The following is a 21,658-nucleotide window of genomic DNA, read 5'->3' as shown; positions in this document are numbered from 1 at the left end:
CAGAACTGGCCTCATGGAATTCTTATATGGATTAAATAAACCAGTGAGGCAACACCTACTATGTGCAGTGCCGGCTGGCCACTCTCATGACTCAGGGGACAGCAAAGGTGCCCAGTGATATCTGTGTCTCCTTTAGTTAAAAAATGTTGAGGATCATTTTTGTGAGAATTCAAAGGAATCCCATGTCTAGTTGGCCAAAGTTGACCCCTCCCTCTTTTTTATCTTCCTTTTCCCCTTTTTTCTGCCTGTCACATGTGGCTCAGTGAGGCAGTTTTTCCCTATATACTATACTAGACTGTGATCCAGGACCCACATCTCTATACATTATGCTCAGCATTTAGCATAAGGACTCCCACAGAACACACTCCCCATAGAGGTTTGTGGGGTTGTCACACAGTGGCGTGGAGGAGCCCACTCTCGGCAGCTCACAAGAGCCGGTTGGGTGCATCTCTTCTCAATTCCACATTCAGGGTAGCATGAAATGGGCCATGGTGGGAATATTTGCTGTATGGAAGGCAAATGCTATAAAATTGGAAGTGCTTTCCCTGCTCCCCACCCCTGCACCCCACCAGATTGGTGGTGGTTAAGCATGTTGCTTGAACTGCCCAGATGAAGAGATGGCAATGGGACAGAGCAGTATCAAATGGTTCAAATGGATCACTGATACTATTGCAGCTCTGATGGTAAGCAGCCCAAAAGAAGCGGAGAAGGAAGAAGCTGGAGGTGTCCAAGAAGGATCTTAGGAGAGGCCACGGGCATCTAGGAAGAAGTGATAAGGTGCCCCAGGCTCTACGGAGCAGGATGAGAAAGGACATGGCCAGCCTAATAAGGGAATGGCTTTGGAGTTTGCAAAGGACTTGAGATCAGCTTGCCCAGGGCTGAGGTTGGGAAAGTGAATAGCAGGACAGTTCTGGAAGGTGGTGGCTGGAGGGAGGGAGGAGATCAGGCAGGACCTTGCAGGATGGGAAGGTGAGCCCCATTTCCCCATCTCCTTTACCTTAAATATGGCCGACTTAATGCAAATCATTAACCTGCCGATTTTAGTGGCCTCCTTAACCTCCTATGCTGGTGCACAGGCCCACTAATTAGCTTCCAGAAAGTTTAGAAATTTAGGTAAATCTATGGAAGAGCGATCCACAAAAGTAGCACTGAGAGGACCTGGGCTGTTTGGGGCTGAGAGCAAAGGGAACCACTGTTTGGTTCTTGCAGCTTCTGTCTGAGATTCAGCAGATGGGTCATGGGACGTGTTGGACATTGGTGTTTCCCTGAGCTCACCTGGGTCAGCTCCCTTGAAATTGGTGGTTCTCAACTTCAGCAACCCATGGGAATCATCTGGAAAGCTTTCAAAATCCCCATTTCTACACCCCAGCCCAGGTCAATTAAATTAGAATCCCAAGGTGGTCCCCTGGCATCAAAGGTTCCTGGGTGATTGCTGTGTGCAGCCTAAGCTAAGACACCCTGCTGTAAGGCAGTGGGATTCAGTGAGCATCAGAGCACCTGAAAAATTATTAAAAATGATGGCTAGCCCCAACCCTAGAATTTGTGATTCAGGCAGGCTGGGGGTGGGGCCTCAGAATTCCCAGGTTCTTGAAGGGGCCACATTGAAGAGCCGCTGCCCTAAGGTAACTGACGCAGCAGCTGGCAGGCAGCCTAGATTGTAGACAGGTGGACTAAGGTCCCTTTCCCCTCAGCAGGTCTCCCCTGCCTGACCTCACCCATTTGTTTAAAGCAGCAGGTCTTACCTGGGGATGGTATTTGTCCCCAAGGGACACTTGGCAACATCTGGAGACATTTTTTGGTTGCCATGGCTTTGGGACTGTGTGCTTCTGGCATCTTGTGGGTGGAGGGCAGGGAGGCCGCTCCATACTTTAGAATGCCCAGGACGGCCCCCCAGTAAGGCATCGTGCAGGTCTGAGTGCAGTGATGCTGAGATGGGGAAACCCTGGCTTAAGTCTCTGAGGTTTCATTGGCTTCATCTATGAAGTGGAAATAGTCATACTTGTTTCCCTAGATTTTTGCTAAGAATGAATGAGATCCTACAGAAAGCACTGCAGGCAGGAAGCGCTCAACAAACAGGAGTAGTTTCAACCTCCCAGCTGAGACACATAGTGATGTAAACTTGGCTGAGGGATTTGACCTCTGTGGACCTGTGTTCTCATCTGTGAAATGGGCATGGTGAGAAGACCAAACCCTGAAGGACAGGTGTGAAGACTAAAGGAGATAATCATTGTAAGTCCCCGGAAGTACTCGATAAACAGCACCTGTTATTATGGTTTCCCTTATGTCCTTACCCAGTTCTCTGAGTTCTCACTTGAAGAGTCTGAGATGCTGACTAAGTACCTCTTACTTTGCAAGCCGCACATAGAGGTGGCCAGCTGTCTAATTTCTACTTTCCAGGTCACCAGGACTCAGGAACAGCAGCTGGAATAGGACAGCCTCTTAGCATTACAGGCCAGACCCCAAACACCCAAGCCAGAAGGTCCCTCCAAAGTGCCCAGGGGTATGTGGCAGGCCAGGAAACCTGCTGCTTTAGTTGTGCTGACACATTGCCAGCTTTAGTACAGGTCTGTTTTAATGAGACTTCAGTTACATGGAATACGTAGAAGACAAAATACCTCTGGTCCCCATATCCCATAGTAGATAGGCCTCAAGGCAATAAGTGACTTGAGGTGGCTGTCCCCATCTCAGCCATCCCCACTTGCCAGGGGGAGCAGGAGTGAACCCAGGTCTGTTTGACTCCAATGCCCAGTGTCTTAACCAGCCTATGGCTCATGATGTGAGTGGCCACAGGAACCCAACAGAAGACACCAGGGATGACCAGAGGCCATCTGAGAGATCTGGTCGTGCCAAAGCTCCTTTGCAGAGAGCCTCCTGCTCCCATCCAAGGGGCAGCCTCAGAGGTAGAATGTCGTTTTCCTAATCTGCACGCAAAATAGATTTTAGCAATGGGATTTTACTGAGAAACCGACTCCCTCTTCCCCCACCCCCAGCATTCGAAAACATATTGTCTTCTTTACTGTAGTTCATTTTGTTTTCCAAGGTGATTAATGAATTAAAGATGCAATGTATTTATTCTTTTGCCTGATTACCATTCTGTAATAAATCTAAGCTCTAGAGTCTGTCGATACAGGAAGGCCAACCTGCCTCTTTGGAAAATAAAGGTTTGTACATGAAGCTTAACTTCCAGCTCTCTGCTGCAGGAGAAAATTCACCTTTAGAGCCTTGTAAAAGTAAGTGGGAAGCTCAAAGAGACACTGGTTGGCAGCTAGAAGATTCCATTTCTGTGAATGAGAAGGCATTTTTGCACACTTCCTTGGACATGGGAAGGCCTGTTGTTCTACGGATGGGATTTATTTATTAGGAATACTGAATACCAAGCTGTTCATGGAGGTGATGGTGGAGAGGGAGGTGATACCCATAAAGACCTTGTCCCAGCCCTGGGAGATATTATCATCAATTCAAAGTGGTGGTCGGTATGCATTGCACTGATCTCTGAATGGCCATGTTCTTAACTTCATTTGATAAGCACGTGAAAGTGGGGTTGCTGGTTCCCAGGGGAGACCCCTGGGAGGCAGCGGATATGGCTTGCCCAGGAGGCCAGGAGAGCGTGGTGGCTAAGAGCACAGCAGGTGGAGTCAGGCCCTTGTCCAGCTCTCCACTGTCACCCAGCGTTGTGACCCTGGACAGATTTGGTTTCCTCACCAATCCCACGGAGGCTCTGCCCCCTCCCCCCCAGGGCTGTTGGGAGGTTGGTTTGTCCCCAGCACAGGTACAGGGTGTGTGGGGAACGGTTTACCTTCTGGAGATCTCACTTCATGTAACCTTCATCCAGTTGGACCTGCACCCGACAGAAAGTGCATAACAAGAAACAAACAAATGAAACTGGGTTGGGAATATCAGCTATTTCCCCTTTTTTCTTTGTTTTATTTTTTAAAAAGAAAAAAAAATTGAAAAACTCACTTAGTCTATGACTTATATAGGTCCATTTCTCATCTCAGCTGCCACTGATCGGACAGAATATACCTATGTAATGTAAGTGTGTATATATATATACACACACACACACATACGTAATTATATATGTGTTTACTTTATGTGTATGTAATTTGTGCTAAGGCAGTAATAAAAAATCAGATCGAATGCACCTCTCTAGCTAATATTTGCGTTTTAGTGGTAGGTAACCATCCTCTGTATACAGTGTATCCATCCCCTGGTAGCCCAAGCATTACCTCCAAGGACCCTATAAAATCCCCTAAAAAGGTATTCAAGGGTCTGTCCAAGTCCATTTTTCTGGAAAGAGTGTCCCTATGACTAGAGCCTAAAAGGATACGATAGCTGAAGGCAGTTTGGAAACCAAACCATAGGTTGCAAAGGCCTTCTCTTCTCTCGTGAGATCCCCAGGCCCTGGGCTGGTGGGCAGGAGTCAGGAACGGCTTTCCCAGGGCCCTTAGACTCTCACCAGGCCTAAGGGTGCAGAGCTGGACTCTAGTTTGTGGTAGCTGCTTATGGCTGGTGGAGGCTGTACATCCCTCCTCCACCTTGGTTCCCTCTTCTGGAAAATGGCGATGATGGGATTCGGGCTGTGGCTCAGAGGGTAGGGCAGCAAGAAATACTCCACCTCCTCTCCAGCAAAACGAAAAATTGCAAAGGAGGAGAGGAGAGAGGCTACACCACAGGACTTGCATTTAATCTTGCAGTGAACACGTCTGGGAAGTCCCAGGAGGCCTGAGGGGGAGGCAGTGGCAGCGCAGGGGGCATCTGTTGAAACAGGGTTTGTTCTACTTGAGATGCATCCCACTGGGAAGATTCTCCCTTTCTGTGTTTGAAAATGCACAGGATTGTGAACTAGATTAAGGAGGAGCTTCAAACCAGCACTCATAGTTTGGGGCTGCCTTTCCCAGAATCCCAGAATGATCCCAAGTGTCTGCTCCATTTGACACTTTCCAAAAGTGAAAAACTGTAGAGAGCAGAAGGCTTCCTTCTTCCCAATCAGAATTGCAGATCTGATGCCCCTGGGAATCAGAATCAGATATGGTATCAGATACGACACCTGCTGAGATCATCCAGGCAGTCAAACCCACTTTATGTGTGTGTGTATGTGTGTTATTTATTCATTAAAACATCTACAGCATTGCTGTCCAATAGAAATATAAAGTGAGCCACATTTAAAATTTTACATTTTCTAGCAGCCACCTTTAAAAAGGTAGAAAGAAACAGGTGAAATGAATTTTAATATTATTTAAAACCCAATACATCAAAATATTATGGGAACACGTGATCGACATAAAATGTGTTAATGAGATATTTTACAATCTGTGTGCATGTGCGCATGTATGTACCAAGTCTCTGAAATTGGATGTGTATCTCAATTTGGATGCTAAATGTGAAATAGAGTCTGGCCAAACAAGAGACGTATGCTTAGCAGAAAAAAAATGATTTTACAGTGCTTCAGTTTTTAAATTTAAAGGTAAAGTAGTTAGAATCAAATACAATGGAAAAGTTTCTCAGATACACCAGCCACATTTCTAGTGCTTAATAGTAACCACACGAAACCAGCAGCTACATGACTGGACAGTACACTGAGCTCTGGAGTTTGGGAGTTATCATCGGGTTGAAAACCACCAAGTGCCAGTTGGGAATTTAGCTTTGTCTGGAATCTGGGAAGTCCAGTGCGCTGTGGACATGGCCTTCTGCCTGTATGTTAGATCCACTGGAGGGTGAACTGCAGGGGTCTGTCAATGTGGTGTAAATACCTACCACAGTACCTGCACATCATTTATACTTAATAAATATTTGCTGAAAGGATAGCTGCACAAGACAAGGGACACATGAAGAACTTCCTTCCAGGTAGATATGTGTGAATTTAAACCAGGAGCCTGGAGGGTATTTTGGTTTATCGTTTTCTGTTTGGGGGTGGAGTTTGAAGAAGGCAGTAGGGGTCTGCTCTGTTTTCTGGGCCATGGGAAGGGGCTGAGTCCAGAAGGATGGAAGTCTCCTAGCCAGGGCTACTTCCTGGGTGTGATTTGTCTCCTCTTCCTTTTCTACTTGTTCTTCGACGGAACAACTCTTAGGTTCAAGCCCTAGACAGCAGCTTCCTGGTGAGTGTGGGGCCTTCTCCAAAGCAGGGAGGTACAGGGATGAGGGCTGGACAGAGCTTGAAACTCTCCCAGGTCTGCATATACATCATGCAGTCCCAGTCTCAGTGAAAGTCTGCAGTATTTGCTTGCATCTGGGGTGCAGGTCATGTAGAAGAACGGTCTGTGTTTTGGATAGACAATGGACCTTTAAGCTTTGACAATGGATTTTTCTCGAGGGCTAAGAGCTCTGTCTCTGACTTCTACGTCCTGGAGCAAGGTGAGAAAGTCCATTCAGTCATTCATTCATCTTTCCATTCACTTATTCTTTTACCTGACATGTCACCTAGTAAGAGACTCTTGTTTGAGGCAGTGAGATGCTGGAATCTAGAGGGGAGCAAAACAAATCTACAGCATCACCATATGTTGGCAAAGCTGGGCTTTAAACAAACGATTCCTTATAATTGTGCTGAGTGCTGCAAAGGCTGAGAACAGAGGGCTGCAGCCAGACCTGGTCTGGACATTAGGAGATGGGATTTTTACATAGAGTATTTAAGGGTGAGAAAGCTTATGCCATAAGAAGTTGGAGGAATGAGGATGAGGATGGAAAGGGGAAATGTTTTCTAGGTAGAAGAGCAAGGAACACGTTGGAATGCTGAAGACAGGGAGGCACTGAGTGGTTGCGAGCTTGGGGCAAATGGCTCAGCTGGAGCCCAGAGACACCACTGGGTCCATTCCTGGCTCCTTGTTATGTCGCTTGGTGCTCAGTACTTAAGGAAGGCAAATAGCTATCCTGGGGAGCCCTAGCTTTGGGGGCAACTCTTGTGAAGCACCCAGACACACCCCATCTCCTCTTTACTCAGCCCCTGGTGTTCTGAATTGTGTGGATAATTCTACTTTCTTTGGCTTTTCAAACATTTTCTCTTTTTCTTCCCAAGACATCTCCCACAATTGCATATGTTTGGCCCAAAACAAACAACACAGTTCAGGTTATTTTTTATTCTTAACTATGGCGAGTATGCTTTTTTGTTGTTGTTGTTAATTTCCAACTCTGCACTGGTGCAATTTAATTTAAAATGCCCAGATGGAGGACTGCATAGGCTTCCCTCCTCCCTCTTTTCTCCCAATCCCGTGATTTCTCTGATTTAACCAATGGGGTCTCCAACGCAAGATGTGACTTGTATAATTTCTTTCAAAAATTGTGTTAGTGACACAATTAAACTAAAATAAAACTCAATGAAATAAACAAAACCAAAACAATAATATGGTAGGAGGTCTTTCAGGGACCATGTCCTCCTTTACCACATCTGCCCATCAGATAGCCACACTCTTAACTGATACGATAGGCAGGAAGGGGGGCAATGGAGTGACACATGGCACCGTGAGCATTTTCCTTTCCACTGGCACCTCCAATTTAAAAATAGAATCATGTTTTACATCTCAGTTAGGGACAGTCATGTACAGCAGGTTTTTTTTTTCCTAGATGATGAACTTCTAGTTATTTGCTCTTGAAGTAAATTATAGTCAATTTACCTGCAGTGACAAGTCAATAAAGCCGTGGAAGGCTCAAGCCATTTCACCCACCTGCTATTTGTTTTCTATCTGTGCTACCGATTGGAAGGCAGAGGAATAAGTATGGAGTATGTGTAGCTCTGGGTGGATTCTGTGGCTTTTGAAATCGGCTACTTGCAGGCTTCCCTTTGAAAGTCCCAGTCTGATTTTTGCCAGCTTTCATGAGTTTAGGATTTGCATATGACATACGCTTTTAAGGAGAAAGAATGACTGGGTCTTTTTGGTTCCTGCTGTGTGGACGGCCAGGGCGATTCAAGTGGTAAACCAAACTACCGTCTGCTTCTAACAGTGGTTCATTCTAATGAGAGTGTTAAGCACGTGCACAGACCAGAGTCAAAGTCATAGCGAGAGTCAAGGGGCCTCCGCAGGCTTTCCTGGCGGTGCAAGCTCTGTTCACAGCTTGGCCGGCTCAAACCACCTCCAGTGTCCTCGGGCACCACACTTGTGTTTGGCCGGTTGTGCTGTGGTTTCTGAAACGGCAGTTAGAGCGAAGTAAGCAGAGTCCAGATAGTCACACAGCGAGCGGCCAGGCGAGACTGAAGAGACACACCCTAGGTAGGGGCTTCTGTGATGTTTCTGTTGATTCCGAAGAGAAGTGCATGTGTCCAGCCAAGAATAAACAAACCTATGGATAAGCTGCCTGACCTCGGAGGAGCGGAGCATGACCCACTGTCATCTTCTAAGGCTCAGAAGCTTCCTGAGGAGAGGGGACCCACGTGGCAGTTAAAAATCCTAGAGTCAAAGGACAGATCGCTGTTGTTTTGTTTTCCCCAGCAAAGCCACTGGGCTCGTGGAGGGAATCCCTGCTAGATGGTAAGATTTAGGAGCACAGGGGATATCTGTTTGGCTCAGTGGTGTATTCTCAGGGCCTGACACTGTATTCTAACTGTCACCGCACCGACATTCACTGCCCTTTCTTGACCCACCCTTCAGCCTCGGCTTAAAGGTCGCTTCCCTGAGGAAGCCTTCTCTTACACCTGCATTAGGTGTGGAGTCTCGCCTCTCCTTCACGTGTGCAGCTCAGCTCCCTGGGGGTGGATCGGTGTCTCTCCTCCCGTGTTTTCCCCCCGTCACAGGGTACTCAGCTGGACAAAGATGTGTCTAAAGATGGCAGAGCACACAGAATGGAAAATCGCCAACATAGCTGCCCCTTTCGGAGCATTTTCCTTGCTTTAAGCACAGTTCTAAGCTGTTCACATATATTATGTCCTTACAATCTTAGAGTGGTTGTGATTAATTATCCCATTTTCCAGGGAAGTAAATTGAGGTATAGAGAGATTATTCAACTTGGTGTAGATCCCATAGCTGATATGTGAATGTGCCATTTGTCCTTGGGATGAAACCTAACAGAGAGATGTTGTCAAAGTCCGCTTGAGTGTGACCTTTCTTTCTCAAGCCTCAGTTGTGTCAAGCTGGCCACAAAATATCACCAACAAATTCCCAGGCCTTTCGAAGACTGAGGTCCCCTCACATGACATCCCTTATCTTAAAATCTCCTTCTGTGGGGTTGTTATTGTGGGTCCAGGCAGCACCGGCCAGGAATCATGGAAAACAGGAAGCCAACATAACTGTCCATCTGAAATAGATATGTTGGCCCAGGTCATGGCAAAGCTTGTGGACATCAGGAAACACTTTGAGGACAGGCTTGAGCTAAGTGCCAAAGGCTGTAGGGGAATTTACTCTTATCCAAAAGACGTGAGGACATTCCAGAAAGCTGGGGTTGCCTGACTGAAGGCAGAAGGAAGTAAGGTACACTGGGTATTCTTTTCCACTGGGCATGATAGGCTTGGCGCGGGTGTGCTGAAGATTTTCAGTGATTTTCCAAGCCCATTGTTAAACCACCATTAATTTAAAATCGAATTTTATAAAATCACTACTAAATGTTATAATAAGGTGAAAAGTTAACAAATTTATCATATCCTAATTGTTTGACTATATTTTACTATTTATGCCCTGAGGTTATTGATATGTGCCCTTTCTGTTGGGGCAGGACTTATCCAGCTCTGAGTGTGCACCAGCCCTGGAGCTAAGGACTATGAGCAGAAGCACAAGGGAAAGAACATTCTGGTGGAAATCACAGCCCAGGGGCAGTGGCTCGGGCTGGTGAGGGCTCCAGGCCAGAGGGCAGGTATCAGCCCCGTGGACTGTGCCACTAGAACAAGAAAGTGTCTGCGGGGGCCACGTAAGTGACTGGCTGTGACACAAAGATGTTTTATTAATGGGCCCTGACATTTGGGCTTCATACTGTTTCCATGTGTCTTGAAATATTATTCTTTGGATTTTAAAGCAACCATCTAAAATGTGAAAACAGTTCTCAGCTCCCTGAGCTGACAAAAACAGGTGGTTGGGGGTTGGCTGGCGCACCATGGTTTGCTCTAGCCTCCGCTCTTCACTGCCAGGTGGTCCATAAAAGAGGGTTATGGCATGTGAGGCCCCCTGCAGGGACGCAGAAACATGTGAGGAACGTGATCCTAGAAATGGCAAGGTCCACGAGCCTCTCACCTGCCATTGCCAGGGTCAGTTGGGGAATATCTGAAAAAGGGAAGCACTTGACCCAAGTGTTCCCTTACTGCTCCCCTGAGCTGCTGTGGGGCACACACTGCTACCGCAGACACATGGCGGGAAGGAGTGTGAGAGACTGTGAATGAGAGGGCGCCACACGGAAATAACGCGCTGGGTGCCCTTTGCTGTCGGACACCCTGATGGACAGGAGGAGAAGCCCAGGCAAGGATGGTTGGTCCCTGCCACAGTCAGAGTACAGCAGGGGGCGCCAGGCCCTGCTGAGACCCCGCGCTTATAAGGCCGTCTCTTCTGTGGGCTGCCCCTGGGCATCGTGCGAGGGTGGTCTTACATAAGGTGGCCCTCACCGTGGGGATGAGGCTGAGGTCCCTGGCAGTACTCTGTGGCTCTCCGGTGTGTGGGGTCTTCAGAGATCCTGTGTGCTCAGCCCCACTCTCTGTGGAACCACGAGGTCCTCTAGATGTGCCCTGGCCCCTGCCGGGGTGGCAACAGCCTGTGGCGGCCCTGGGTGCTGTGCCTCTGGAGTTGACCTTCAGTCGGGAGACAGTATTTCTGGAGCCATTTCTGCCACTCCCCCAGGCTCTCTGGGTTCCTCCACCCTGGGTAATGATTTGGCTGGAAACCTACATGCAGAAAGAACCTTCCCTGGGCCTGAAACACCAGTAGACTAACAGAAATGCCCTGTGGCCACACCTGAGGGGGCACAAAATCCTCCCACATACCCTCCTGGGCAGTTACACCCAGTGATCATGGCTGCAGAGACTGGCAGGGACGGGGCAGGAGTTCGTGGGAGAGTCCGCCTCACTGTGGGGCCGAGGGTGCTCCTGTCTGCAGGGCCACCTCTCCCTCCCAATCTCTCTCTCCTTTCCCCCAGTCTCAATGCAGGAATGGAGTTGTCGCCCCCTTTTGACTTCCTTCCCAACTCCCTTGCCAATTGTCATTATCATTTCCCCTCCTCTCCGCTTTCTCCCCACACACCGTTTCTTCTGTCATCATATTCAAGTTCACTCTGGCTAATAGACCCCCATCCATGCAGCCAGCAACCTTTTCCAACACCAGGCTGGGTTCTAGGCTCTGCAGATACAGTGATGGGCAAAAAGCTCTTGGCACCTGTCCTCAGGGAGTTTGGGGTTTGGGGGGGCCCGTATGCACGAGGAGCAGTTAGTGTGGCTGGAAGGGCTTGCTGGAGGTGAGCACCAGTGATGGAAGGAACTTCTCTAGCCTTGGTTTAAAGAGCCAAACCCATGTTGGACAGACTGCTGACTGTGGTTTATGCTCTCAGAACAGAGCCATTTAGGAGGTGCGTTTCCTGCCAGCTATTTTCAGGATGCCTCCTTGATTTACAGAATCATCACCATACAAGGTGCAGCACAGACGTGGACTTTCAGCCGTAGATTCCGTACATAGGGGACGATTGCCTTTAACCTTCTGGGTTAATGGGAATAAGGGCTTCTAAGAGGAGGTGAGCAGAGAGGACCCACATTGGTGTCAGGCTTCAGAGAGACAAATGGAACCAAAGGCGTTCATTTTCAGGGGAGTGTCACCCTGAAAGGGAGTATTCCACATGCGGAAGGTGGCCAGTGTGATCAAAGCTGGGTTTCGCTGGTCACGCCAAGGGCCAGGTGGAGAATCAACTAACCCCAGTCTCACTAAACCACAGAGGTTCCTCCCCTTGAATTGCAGATGGCCTGAAAATTGTTAAGTAACTTGGAGCTCCAACATGCCTTCCCAGACAGTATCTTGGGGCTCTGGGATAGTGTCAGAGGCTGTACCAAGGAGAGGACCGGCTCCAACTTGGAGTGGAGTCCAGCTGTGCCGAGGCTCAGTGACCTTGTCTCAGTTTATCCAGCTGTGAACGGGGGTAGCATCGACCTCATAGAGCTGTTCTGGCCAATGAGCCAATGTTTCCTGAAGCCCTAGCACTACACCAGGCACCCCATGAGGCTACCCAGCGTGCTCTCAGCTGTCTCTATGTTGTTAACTGTCGCCCTCTTTTGAACTAGCACCTCCAAGTACTGGGCTTAGCCCCTGGTATATATTAACTCATTGCATTCTTACAACCACCCTCCCAAATAGGCAAGGCTGATCTTATCCTAGATGAAGGAACTAGACTAAGAGTGTTCATGGGTGGGGGCGATGGAGAAGATATTTGTTTCCTGAACAATAATACTTGCTAATGTAGAAGAGGAATCAAATGAGCCAAATCCCACCAGCCCAGAGGTGTACCCCAGTTGGTAACTAATTAGGCTACATCCTCCTTATCCAAAGAAATTTAAGGGGCACGGGCAGAAAGGCAGGCATGAGGTTCTCTGGCACTCAGCTCTAGGCTTTTGCACTCTACTCGGCTGCAACCTAACTTGTGGGGCGGGGACCACCTTCCCTGGAGCCCCTGGCATTCCACCGTGCTGCTATGTTGTCTTGTCATGGATCCGCAAGTCTGGTAGGCAGGGCCCCAAGGCCTCAGTGCCTCCTGAAGTCTGTAGAGAAACACCAAAGAGGAGAGAAGGAACAGAACATCCTGGGCCCATTAAAATAAAATGTTTTCCAGACTGATACAAGGTTCTCCATCTTCAAGGCCATCCAGGTAGCCGCAGACTAATTAATGGTCACTGGAGATGTGAGGCTGGAAGCCTTGCTTGTGGAAGTGCTTTATAATGCATCTATAAATCCAGAGATGCCTCTAACCACCGTGCCGCCCCACCCCACACGCAAGCTGTTTTTACCTTGTTATAGCTTAAGCTTCTTTTCCCTCTGAATCTGAGATATAAGCAATTCCTTACCCAATTGGACTTTATGGTTTGTTTATGCTGATTCCGATTACAGAATAAATGACTACCTGGAGTTGAAAAAACAAACAAACTAATGAAAAAGCAGGCATCAGTCAAGAACATTTATGAATGAAGACTTTAAACATGCAACTTAGAAATATATATGATATTTAGAAATAGATCTGAAAAGACTTATGTAATGTGTTTTAATCAAATCTTGAAGAGAAATGGGCCAATAAATCAAATCTTGAAAAGAAATTGACCAATAAATCAAATTTGGAGAGAAAGTGACAGATAAATCAAGTCTAAAAAAGAAAACAACCATTATGTCAAATCCATGGTATGTTTATGAAAGCAACTGGACTCAGTTTTTGTGAACTGATGTGTTTCCTGAACTCTTGTATTAGGAATGTATTTAGGAAACAAGATACTTGTATTATATACATTACTGCATATGTATATGTGCATATGGCACATGCAGATATAATCTGGGATAGAGGTGACAAAAGAGAAAATTGATTCAACACCCAATACCAGCTCACTTTTATGTAGTTTCTGGGATATTTGCTACATGGGGCCTCATATATATATAAAGCATCTGAATAACACTGGCCTTCAGACATGAGTGACTGAACTCTTTGGGACCCAAGGCAGATCCGATGAATCTTAAATATTCTTTCACAGTGAATTGGGTTACATCCATTCCAGAAGGAGCTATTTTTTTTTGCATCTGTACAACAATATGTAGAATATGGAATTTCGTTATTTCATTTGTTTTAACATTTATCTAATTTTTAGGAATTTTCTGCAAAGGTATTTCTAAGTATATTTTCAAGATAAAGTCGTGTGTGTGTGTGTGTGTGCGTGTGTGTGAAGGATGCTTCTGAGTTACGTCTCCCTTCACTTCCCATCGCCTTCATTTGCAGTACATTAAGGAACTTTCCAAAGAAAAAGGAGAAAACTTCCTAGACTGGCGCTCATGTCCTTTCTCACCACATGTTCCATATTTCCCAGCAGAAACATGCATTAGAATGTTCTGTATCATTGCCTCCATCAGGGAACTTGGAATTGTCAAATTGTATGTCCCAGTAACTGGGCTTTGAAAGTGATGTTTGTATTTAGATTCCTTCTTAGTTCCAGCTCAGAAAGATGTCCTAGAAGTCTATCTTCTCCCCTATAACTTCCAAGAATACTATTAATAGTTGGTCAGCTGCCTGGTTAAGCTTTTTTCCTTCATTTTTCAAGTTGGATACGTTGACTTGTAACATTGTATAAATTGAAGGTATACAGCACTTTACTTTGATACACTTATATGTTATAATATGGTTGCCCTTGTAAGCTATTTATCATGCTACTTACTTACAAATACAGTATTATTGTCTGTATTCAATACACTATTTTATGGGTCTTTTCAATTTAGTCCACACATGTGCACCTGAGGCTGGGACCCTTATTTCCCCCATTTTTCAGAGGAGGAAACTGAAACAAAGAGAAAGTAACTTGCCTGAGCTCCCATCGCTGGTGAGCGGTAGGCGCAGGCCCTGACGTAGTGTGTGCTCCTAACCAAGATCTTATCCCCCTTCCCCCATTCAACATTTACTCTTGTTTCCTAAACATACGACCACGTTGGTATTGCCTTTCGGGCCAGCGCCCAGTTCCCCATCTTGCTCTTGACCCCATGATGTTGCTGCCTGAAACCAGCAGTAAAACATGAAAGATGAAATGGACGGACAACTTCATCCAGGCCTTGCAGAAAATTAGTTAATGTGTCCTCACATGAAGCAGGCTTCTCTTAATACCATCATGCCTTATGTGAAATGGAGTAATTTTAATTTTTGCTGGCTTCCATAGAGATAGACTCTCACTAGGAACCTTAAACATGATCTTAGCCCATCACGCCAAACCTTTCTAGCCCTTCTCTCATTCCAGGTTACCCCACTCTGTGTTGAAACTATCAACTACGGTACATGACTGGAAAACTCACTCTCTAAGTGCAGTTTCAGTAAGTCTGTACCATCGCACTCTGAGAAGAGGAACAAATTCTCTGGTTGAGTTTTATTTTCATTTGTGTTACTGAGCCGCATTTAAAGTAAGCTGTCTCAGACTCTCTTCATAAAGGAGTTGTAGCCCTGTACTCAGGGTGTTTTTAGCTTTTTATCCAATGAGACCAAGTTTTAGTATCTGTTCAGTCTTCCTAACTCTTTGATGATATTGGTAGATTAGTACTTATATATATGGAGAGAGATTATATATATTATTATATAATAATTGTATATCTATTGTATATGCAATATGTAATATGTATGTTAAATTATATATATTATATAAATTAATGGTAGATTTTGGAATATCCACCATTTTCTACTAGAATCACCTTTGTTCCCCAGTGGTTTGTGAAAAATTAACATTGTGCATCAGAGCTGGCTTCACGGGTGTGTGATGTGGTCTGCGCAGTCATCTTGGGCTCTCTGCTCAGAAGGGCCCCTCACTTGACATAATGCTCTGCTGTCCCCTTCTTTAAATTCTTGACAATTTTTGAGCAAAGGGTCCTGAATTGTCATTTTGCAATCAGCCTCATAAATTATGCAGCCAGTCTAGTCCACCATTCCCCATCTTTAACCAACTATGTATCTTCTCCAAGTTTGATTTGCCAGCACTGGAGGTCCAAAGTTGCTCTGAGTTTTCTGGTATACCTTGAGAGTTCTTTATCCTACCAGGCTCACTTTGTTCCCCTTACACTTATTGAAGGATAGAATTTAAAACCATGAAGGGAAAGACTCAAAGACCATCTATTTAATAGTCTAGAAGTCAAGAAGGAAATCAAATATCAGAAATGCATGTCAAATTGCTTCCTCTGAGGGAGCCAGAGATACCTGGCCCAAGATGGTTTGAGCCCATACAGAACACCGCGGGCATCGATGGGGCTTATCTCAGCAGTGGCCAGACATGAAAAGTCTTTAAGAGTATCAGTCTAACCTATTTGATAGATTACCAGGATATTACAAGATGTTCTCAGAGGAAATCTGTCATTTCAGATGGTTATATCACCATTACCTTAGGTAATGGTGATATAATATTAACCAGTGTACAAGTATGAATGTCATTAATGTGAAATATCAATTAATACATAAAATAAAACAGTTTTAGTATTCTTCTTTGCCCATGGATAATTAAGTTTTTCGTAGGAAAAATAATAACGGAATGTCATTTAGTAAAATAGCATTTTGAAATCACTGAGAATTTCTTAATCTAAAGCAACACTCCCCAAAGAACTTCCATGATAGAAAGGTTGTATTCTTGTGCTGTCCATTGAGGTGTGACTACCGGGCACTGGTGTGAGAGTCACAAGAGAACCTGAAATTTTAATATTAGCTAATTTTAGTTAGTTTCATTTTAAATAGCCAGATGAGGTTAGTGCCATTGAACAGCACTAAAAAGTCCTTTATTTATTTTTTATCTGCTCTTCAGTTCCATATCCAGGCTTACTTTTCTTCCATAGTTGGTCACATCTCACTGTCTGCTGCGTGGCTTTTCCAGACTTATCTGTACAAACATTTCTGCATCTCATAGTCCAAGATTCAGTGGGAGAGGGTCTGGGTGAATGGGCACACACTTAGCCCTGAGACTTGGCCAAATTTGTGGGGTCACCAAATCGTGACATCGCAGAAGCGGGGCATGTAGACAGAGGAACATCATGCTGTCCTCCCCAACACACAGCAAGTTATGGAAAAGTGGGAGGTGCTGCCGTCTTGAGAACACGCAGCACTCACGTATGTGATACACTATGTCTCAGATATAAACCCTTCATGTACACGGCCCTTGTATTCTTGGCATCAAGACGGCAGGCTAGGTGCCATTCGCATTTTATACATGAGGAAACCATGACTCTAGAAGCACTTTGACCAGGGTGCTGTCGCTTACACACTGCAAGGTGGAGTTAGATCCCAGTTCTCTAATCTTGGGTGTCTACACGGTACTGCGGAAAAACACCCACAGTCACAGGTAGTGTGGGCGGGGCTACCTTTGTCTCCTGTCCTTTTAAAAGCCTGGGAAGAATCTGTTTTTATTGCTGGAGTCACTGTTCATAGTGTGACCCCCTGAATAGTTTTGTCCAGTGAAATGCGAAATTCACAATGACATGATTCTGCTTTTTAAAATAACCTGTAGATTTTAGGGACTTTTATTGTTTATATGGTTGAGAGAGAGAGAGAGAGGGAGAGAAAAACATAGCTGTATGCACACACACACATATGCACACACGCACACGTACCATGCTGAGATGTCCCACCATGGCATCATTTCTTTTCTTGGAAAGGTTCTGACAACTGATGATATAAATGCCACTCAGAATCAAAACTGTATGGAAATCAACCTCCTGGAAACTCCTGCCTTGAAGTCTATCGTGATCTGCTTGCCATGGTCACTGGGGGTTAACCCAGGCCAGGGCCAGTGCTGTGACCGCTGTGGGGTTGAGGTGTGAGTCCCAAAGGGGAAGGAAGCTAATCCCTCCCAGCCCAGGAAACCCAGCTGACCCTTTGGAGCGCAAGACTCAGAAAGTCCCAGCTTGCAGGATCAGCCAGGCCCCGAGCGGCCCCGCCAGGGTCACCAGATCTGGCTCCGCTGTGTGCACGGCGCACAGAGTCAGGGGCGGAGACAGGGGAGGCCAGTTCCCTCTTTCTCTCGCTGCTTCCCTTTGTTATATGGGGCCTTGGAGAGTTCTCAAGGGGTGTGATTTGGAACCCTGCCATGGGCCTCATCCCCGGGCCACTGACCTGAGTTGCTTGAGCAACACCAGTCTGGAAGCTGGCCTTGACTCAGTCTAATCCTAGAGGCACTCACTCATTGCGTGGCCCAGTCCGAAGTGACAGGCACCCGGGGGGCTTAGGGGCAGGCCCAGCTAGTCAGCGGCCCCCGCAGGGTCCAAGAACCCTCTTTCCTGTTGGCCTTCCTGGCCTTTGGGCTTCCTTGGTGCACCAGGTCCCATCTGCAGCCCCTGCTGCACCGTCCCGGAGGGGCTGCCCTTGGAGCCAGCATCCCAGCACCGCTGGTCGGCTCGCCCGGGAGCTCGCACAGGCAGGCAGAGGAATCTGTCACTGAAAGCCTGTGTACTGGGCGTCAGGAGAACCGGCGAACCACCTCTGCTTCTTATTCCCTTTCTCAGGCCAGCAGGATGCCACGTGATGCCAGTGCCCGAAGCTCTAATTTAATCATATAAAACCCTAGTAGCTTGGGGATGGCGGGAGCCCTGGTAGCTCCTTGTCCTGCTCCAGGCCCGGCCATTTCCCCTCTCTGTGAGCTGGGGCCTATCACCTCATCCCCGGAAGCCTCAGTTTCCCCCCCTTAAAAGGAGAACAGTCCCCATGGGGCAGCATTTGGGGTGGGGGAGAGGGTAATGCTGTGCATAGGGGCCCCACCAGGGCCCCAGCAAGACTTTCTTTCAGCCCCCAGCTTTACTGCTCCACTCAACCAGGACTTGGACTGTGGGCACAGGTATTTTCTGCACAAACAGAGGCATGTCTGGCACTGGGGAGAGAACTTTTGGAGAGGAGATGGAATAATTCATATCGGGATCATTTCCTCCAGGTCAAAATGTGTGGATGCTGTAAACGTCCATGAGAGTCTTTGAGAAACAGGGCGGTGGTAACGGCGGTAGCCGTGGTAGTGATAACCGAAGGAGTAACAGCATCAGCAACAGTGACAGTGGCAATAGCAGAAGTATGGGGGTGGCAGCAATAGTAATATATGAGTGGTAATAAAGTACTAAGAGCGGTAGCAGTAACATTCATAGTTAATAGTAGTAGTAATGGTGGTAGAGCTAGTAGTAAGACTGGTAATAGTACTGGGAGCAAGAGTAGGACTTAAACCTACTAAAGCCTCTCACAAACCAGCTCCTTAACTCCGGCCAGCAACCCCGAGACTTAATTTGATCATCCTCCCTCATTCCAGAAAACCTCTAGTCTTTCACTTGCCAGATGGTGGCAGGTGACCTCCTGGGATCCTTTTCTGTGACTCCAGGCAGCCTTACAATTGGAGCAGTGGGCTCCAGGAGAGACTAATGTGGTCTTGGGTGCTTGAAAAGATTTCTTATTATAGAGATCAACTTAGAGAAAAGAATTAAAAAAAAGAAATCAAAATTCCATCACTCATAACCCCCTCTGAGAAAATCAGACAAATCACAGTTAATGCCTTTGGTGGATGTTACTGCAGTCGATTTTCTATGCATACATAGTTTAGGGGATTTCTATAATTGTGATCATGTGCTATTTATATGGGAATATATCCTGTATTCTTCCACTCAGTGAGAGGCTATGTGTAATTACCTTTATCTAAAAATTATTTTTAAGAGGCTACTGAATATCGTATTTTTAGAATAAAATAATTTAACCATCGAGCTGTTATTAGATATTTAGGTTGCCTCCAGTTTTTCCTATTATAGATAAGACTTTTCTGAACATGTTAATACACAAATCTTTGTGGGATCTCTGATTATTTCTTTAGTATAAATGTTAACAAGTGAAATTATTTGTTAAACTATGATTTAAACATTCAATACATAAAACAAAATTGCTTTCCAGAAAGACCAAACCAGTTTATACTTCTACAAACACTGCAGATGACTAGTTTACTGTAACTACCTTATCAGATCATTTTATAGAACTTTCTTTGATAATGAAGCAGTTTTATCTTATTGTTTTAATATTTTCTTATTCCATATAATACCTTGTGTTTATATACTTATAGAATATACATTATTTTGTGTATATGTCTTTCTTTACTCTTGAATAGTTTTCCTTAGTTTTATTTATATCCATTTTTTCTTCCTCCTATGAATTTCCTGCTCTTTCCCCTCCATGTCCACTTTTTTTGTCACTTCCTAATTGACAGTATTTTCCTTATTGATTTCTCATAACTCTTTATATATTGTATATTAACCTTTTGTCATATTTGTGGCAAATTTTTTTCCATGTTTATCTCTTGCCTTTTAATGTATTTATCTTTTTACATGTACAATATTTGCATTGTTTTCAAACTTCCTATATTCCTTGCTGTTGTGTTTAGAAGGATTTTTCCCATTTATATCAGTTAACTCCTCACTTGTATGTTCTTTATATTTTTTATTTGATATCTGACTTTTAAACCTTCAATCCACCTAGACTTTATTTGTGTTTCATATGAGATGGTGACTTGGTTTATTTCACAAATGATCATTTTCTTAAACAACATTTGTCAGAAGAGTCTTCCTTTCTCCATTGTTTCTGATGCACTTTTATTACACTTTAACTTCATACACACACACACACCAACAAATCTTTCCAAGAGTGTTTCACTTCATTCATCTATTTGTTAATTCTTACAATAGGACAGACACACCACACACAACATGCACACACACACACACACTCCCATGCAGATGCCTGCTGCATGAATCTAAGTCTGGAGTGAACACAGAAGATGTTGGTAGGTCACCACGCTGAGATATATGCCTTTTATTGCTGCTGTTGCTGGCAGAACTAGGCAGTGAATTCCACATTCTGAAATTTCATAGACTGCCCTACTCAGGGCACTGTTGGTGAGAGCTGTCCTACATAGTGTGGAGTGCAGTACGAGGAACATGATGTTTCATAGTTTAAAAGGGGCTTTTCTTTATTTCTCCATTCTATTCTATAATCTATCTATCTATCTATCTATCTATCTATCTATCTATCTATCTATCTATCTATCTATCTATCTGCCTGTCTATCTATCTGTATCTATCTGTTATCTGTCTAATCTATCTATCATCTTTCTATAGATTTATCATCCTTCTATCAACTGTTTATCTAATCATCACTGTCATCTGCCTAACTTTCTTGAGCACCAAATGTGTGCTTAGCATGTAGAACCCAGGGTGAAGGGACATGATCCTGATTCTTGAAGTACTGTCATCTATCAGCTGTGTGGGAGAGAGGTACACAGTAGAAGATGAACACACAACTGTATTCTTGCTTCCATTTATGATCATTACAGTCTCCATTAAGATCCCACATAGAGCCTTAGCTGACCTGAGGAAGCAGTGTTTGATGCTGTCTCCACTCCTTCATGAATGACACATGTTATATGTAAATGTGTGAGAAACGTCATTCATACTAATATTTCCAGCTCTTCTCTCCTGCAGCTGAGGGTATATCCACACACCTCTTGATGTCAGGCATGGTCATGTACCTTGATGTGACCAATAAAATACGAGCCGATGTGACCAGCGCCATTTCTGGGAGGGAGCATTTAAGAGTTAGGGTAGGGTGCTCCCAGCTCCCAGCTAATGCTGTGGCAAACCAGGAAGCCATGTGTTGAGAAGCTGATGCTAGAAATAATGGCATTGCCCACAGCCAGAATCTCAGAGTTACTGTGCGATATGAAAAGCAACTCTATACCTGCCCCTGCAAATTTGCATGAGAACTTCAGTGCAAGTGAGAAATAAACCTGTGCTGGTTACAACCCCGTAAAGTTGGGGACTCTGTTAGAGTTGCAGGGCCTCTCCTTACCTGGCTTATGTAAAATGAACTGATCTTGTCATATGTGGGTCAGGGAAGGCTTCACTCAAGAGCAGGATTTTGAAGCAAGAGTGGAAGTTCCCTGAAAGTAATTCTTCTGATCCTCCCAGCAAGCTTGTGATATCACACAGATGATATTTTTGTCATTGTTATTGTCGTCATCACTAATGAATAAGATTAAAATTGAGGCCTG

At 45.3% G+C, this 21,658-nt stretch overlaps 1 protein-coding gene across 4 annotated transcripts in view; it reads left to right on the top strand.

Annotated features, from left to right (window-relative positions):
* MAF (MAF bZIP transcription factor) overlaps positions 1–21,658 on the top strand; it is a 310,140-nt gene that overhangs the window by 28,144 nt on the left and 260,338 nt on the right. The gene's annotated exons all lie outside the window — the stretch shown is intronic.

The sequence above is a fragment of the Manis javanica genome, chromosome 17, assembly GCF_040802235.1.
Source record: "Manis javanica isolate MJ-LG chromosome 17, MJ_LKY, whole genome shotgun sequence".
In the NCBI taxonomy this organism is placed as follows: Eukaryota; Metazoa; Chordata; class Mammalia; order Pholidota; family Manidae; genus Manis; species Manis javanica.
This window is presented reverse-complemented; position numbering and strand designations above follow the sequence as displayed.